Genomic DNA, 5,406 nt, shown 5'->3' with positions numbered 1-5,406 from the left:
AACATCTCTTATAACTTGTGGGGTCTAATAAGTTGATTTTCTTTATTTGCTTCTTATTCTTTTGGAAATTCTTTATTTTTTTTCCAGAGTTCGTATATCACACCCCAACACACACACACACACACGCACGCACGCGCATACACACATACACACACACAACACACACACACACGCACGCGCACACACATACAAACACACACACACACACACACACACACACACACACACACACACATATATATATATATATATATATATATATATATACTATATATATATATATATATATCATACATATACATACACATACATATTTGTCTTTTGAATTTTAATGGCATTATTTGCCGATATCATTTAGCAAAATTTTAAATCAGCCTATACTTTTTTCTCTTCAGACAAAAATTGTTTCTATTTACTTTTCTTAGTTGACGTCTTCAGGACGAAATTACAAATTGACATACAGTGTTTTTATTGATGCATGTAGATTTTTTATTTTATTTTAAACAGGACGTCATTGGCTGCTGAATTTCTATTGGTCGGCGTGTCTCCTTTTCTTGCTGGTGGTCTGCTCATCAGCATGGGCATTCCTGGTACTCCGTAGGGCACGTCTGTGACATGGCTTGCTGCAAAGGGTGTTGGGAAGGGCGTGATTCCCGTCTCTCTCCATTGTCGGCAGTGTCCACGGGTGTTCGGTCTCTTGTGTCTCCCTTTGGATTCTCACGGATGTTTCATTTCTAGAATAGTGATGGTATGGAGTCTTGATTTGCATAAGCCTAGTGATGACGAGAGTGCACTGATGTCTATCAAAGTTTTCTACATATTTTAGCGAGAACGACACTATAATTCTTCGCAATAACTCGCGCCATATTATGCTCTCTGCCCCGTCGCCCCGTGAGAGAACATAACAAACATGACATACTTTGAGTGACGACACAGTTTGTCATACAGCATGCATTCTTGCAGCATACAGTTATATCCCTAAGATTGCATTCATCGCTTCTCACGAATCAGCGATGTCAACTGAGCGTTTCTTTAATCGTTTTTATTAAGTAAACGTTTCTTTAATCACTGGCAAATGTTGTTTCAAGGTTACAGCTTCTTATGGGCCAGTCATGTCGTCTGAGCGTTTCTCTAATCCCTGCTACTAACTGTTTTTTTTTTAAATCACTGCCATTAACTAACTGCCAACTCACCGTAAGATTGCACTCTTTCCCAGGATCCATTTTACAGTCTTGAATGTCATCAAGCGTCAGCATCTCTCTAATGAAAGTAAATGTCGCTTAAAGGACTTTCTAATCACCGTGAAATGTGTCGTCGAATAACATGCACACTCTCGATACACAGCATCCCTGATACAAAAGTATATCCATAATTTGAATGCATGAAGAGGAGTGCTGTGGAACAACCTATGAGAGATTTGAATTTCTTGTACCGGGAATCTGAACGCTTCTGGTACACACTCCTCCCCGAGGGGAAACAGTATATGAGGAAAATTGTATACAAACAGAAATAAAACAAACACACACACACACACACATACACACTATATATATATATATATATATTATATATGATATATATATATAGTATATATGATATATATATATATATATATATATATATATATTAATGGAGGATGTTGCCTCACTCTGGTATTCCCTTTAACTACATAAAGCATATTGAAATTTTCCATGAAGAAGAAGATGCACAAATGATATTGATGGGGTCACGGGCAAAACAATAGAAGTAAGAAAAAGCTGGGGGCTCTACTCAACCGGGAATTATTGCAGATAAACATTTAGGTACACTTTAAAAACAATCATGCTTACATTAAGACAAACAACAGCAAATGGAATTAAACTGAGCTGGTGAAACAAGGTCCAGCAAAAATCTACATTAGGGATGACACAAAAATAGTTTTGAGAAATTTGGGGAAGAAAATCACTTCAAGGGCGCTGAGAAATATGGGGTAGTGGCCTGGGCCACGACAGATCAAAGCACAATCTAATGGTAGGATCCACAGCTAGCGTCTCCGCCTGCAATCGAGAGTGCAAGAGGTTACATGGCGGAAAAAAACACTACACAGATCAAGTCAGGTCTAGCATGGAAAGTTTGCACTTGCAAATGAAAAGGAAATTCAGTGAAAGAATGCGGACAGTTGGACTGCTAAGAAACTCTGAACCAGGGCAGTTTACTTTGTAGGAGAGGTGGCTTTACTGCAGATAAGTAATATAGGAGGACCTTAAAGGGCTTCACTATAAGGAATACTGGGTTTAACAGAGAATGGCACCGTCAGGGAGCAAGGAGTCAAAGGGAAAGATGCTTTAGTCTCTGGAGCCAAAGTGCCTCTAACTCAAGAGTCAATACCATTCTTGGCCTCTGGCCGTTCTTGGTGGGCTCCTCTGTAAGGCATTATATGCCCTTTGGTAGGATTACAGTTCTCTTCTCACCAGATGGCAGTGTCGTCGCTCTCCTCTTTCCTCTTTGACCCGGGTCAACCGCATGAAAATGTGAGTCGCCTAAAACTTTTTCCTTGAGATCACCATCCAGGTGATTGTGATTACGTTGTCTCGGGCGAGCATCCGACTTGGCCTTACTTAGAGCAAAGGTTCCACAGCAGTCACAAGGTCAAGAGAGAGAGAGAGAGAGAGAGAGAGAGAGAGAGAGAGAGAGAGAGAAGGAATTAAACATAGTAATTAAAGGATTTTAAGAAGGGTCAAATGTTTTCCATAAGCCCTCCTGTCAGTCAGCAGTATACTGAAGAAAAAAATATTATGGGAAATGTGAACATACATTATTAGAACATACTAACTCTAAGCTAAATAAGGAATCTGAAAATAGTGCAAACAATTTTACAACACTTCATAAAGTTAAAGAGAGGATGATATGCATTACGAAAGCAACAGCACATAAGTATATATATATATATATATATATATATATATATTATATATAGATATATATATATATATAAAATAATAAAATCAGTGAAAAAAGGCGAATGAAAACCGGAACTTAGAACAAGTATTTTTGTAGTTTATTCTACATTTTCAAGTTCACACTGAGTTCAAACATAATTGACAGAGATTTATATACAAAATTGAGTAGTGGTGGGCGGAGTTACAGTTTTTGTTTCAAAGTATATAGGAAACCAACATATAATTTGTTATATATTCATTTTTTCCAAATTAAGATATCAACATTTGCCAGTATGTATCTTAGAACATTTAGAATTTGTAGTATTGAATTCTTAGACGATAATTTTGAAATTATTGACAAAATAGGAGGAGAGTTCATTATACTGATCCTTCATAATAGAATAAGGCAAAGAAGATATATTACTCCCAACCAGCGTTGATACAGAACTTAAGAATATTCTCTGTGTATCTTTTTGCCCGTATTTCATATCTGCAATACCGATTCTAAAAACTATTGATATTAATTTAATATTTAAATATAACAATACTTTAAGAAATATATAAATTAAGAATAGTTCGCCCAATTCAAACAATATTCTATACAGTATCCCTTGTAAAGATTGTAATAAGATTTATATTGGCCAAACATCAAAAGGCCTAATAAACAATGGCATTTCAGATCACTGGCTTTTGGTGACAATGCGAAAATCCTTATATGAAAATGATGTTTTACATTTATTACAATGTTCGCGTATGTTGGAAAATTCTTTCGTTTTCAAAGTACATCCCGTACGGTGACTGACTCCGAGATTTTCGCATTGTCACCCAAGCGCCCAATGACTATACTCTCTCTGTTTTGGAGTTGTTAACAATCAAACAGCTTGTGCCCCCATTAAATGGTCAGACTTCTTCCACAGTTCTATATATAGCATAGTTGACGAACTCCTTTCCAAACCAGACAATGTCACTCAGTTTTTAACTCCATAGAAATAGGTACTAACTTTAGCATTCTTCACTTTTTAATTTTTTATATATATTTTTTTTTTTTTTATTCTAGTTCTTTTTTATTTATTATATTTAACTTTATGTTGTTCCGTTTTTATTAATATTAATACTGTGTCTTTATTATTTGTATATTTTGTATATTTTACAGCCCTGATGATGAGACCCAAATCTCGAAAATTTGGAAAATACATGTATGATGTTACGCTGGCTTTTCTCCATCCTTTTTATATTAAATCTACGGCGTTCCAGATGCCCCAACCTTCCTGTATATATATACATACATACATACATACATACATACATACATACATACATATATATATATATATATATATATATATATATATATATATATATATATATATATATATATACATTTGTGTGTGTGTGTGTGTGTGTTTGCTATTCTAAACACTAATATTGGAGGTAAGGCTGACGTCGTGAATAGTAATCAGAGTATAATAACAAGAATATTAATTCTTACAATGACAAGCACTAATCATGGCGGTGATAAAAAAACATATCAGAATGAAAAACTCATTATACCACGAATACCCTGTCAGCTAAATATAATGGAAGGAAGAACATTTTCTTTGTTGCTCTAACAAATTAATTCACGCCTCCTAACGTTTTAGTTACGTTCGACTCTTCACAATTCTACTATTGATACTTTAAAAATTCTTATTAATTGACACTATGCATATTTCGTTAAGTTTTGTTTTATGAATCTTTGTTTATTAAAACAAAATGTTCAGATATTGTCCTAAAAAAGCTAAGGTTCACCTATTCGACGTGAATAGCGTGTTGAACACGTTGTTGGAAAACGGCCCATATCGCGCAAGAATCCTTATCCTCTCGGGAAACTCATAATCAACTTCTCACACACCTTCGAGAACCCTCTGGGTAAAGTTGAGAGAGTTGCCAAGTTACCAATTTCGGCTTGAATGGCTGATGCCACAAGCTTTATTGAAGTTATCAATATGCGTAACTGTTATCAAAAGTAAGGACATTTTATGAGTGTAGCGTGAGGGACAATATATAAATAAATAAATATAACACACACACACACACACACATATATATATATATATATATATATATATATATATATATATATATATATATATATATATATATATATATATAAACCCAGATGCAGGTAATACGTATAGAAATTGTTGTTAAAGAATTAAAACAAACAGAAAATGGGGCGAAGGAGCTTCAGTACAGCGTATAATGCTGTATGAGCCGTGACCCGTGAAACTTTCAGCCAAGGCCAGGTGGTGGTTTGTCCTATAGCGTTGCCAGACTCACGATTATGGCTAACTTTCACCTTAAATAAATTGAAAGCTATGGAGGCTAGAGGGTTGCAATTCGGCGTGTTTGATGATTGGTGGTGGAAGATCAACATACTAATTTGCAGATCTCTAGCCTCAATAGTTCTCGTTTACAGAAAATTAAAAAACAAGAAGAATTGACAGAA

This window comes from Macrobrachium nipponense, chromosome 16 (genome assembly GCF_015104395.2).
Source record: "Macrobrachium nipponense isolate FS-2020 chromosome 16, ASM1510439v2, whole genome shotgun sequence".
NCBI lineage: Eukaryota > Metazoa > Arthropoda > Malacostraca > Decapoda > Palaemonidae > Macrobrachium > Macrobrachium nipponense.
This window is presented reverse-complemented; position numbering follows the sequence as displayed.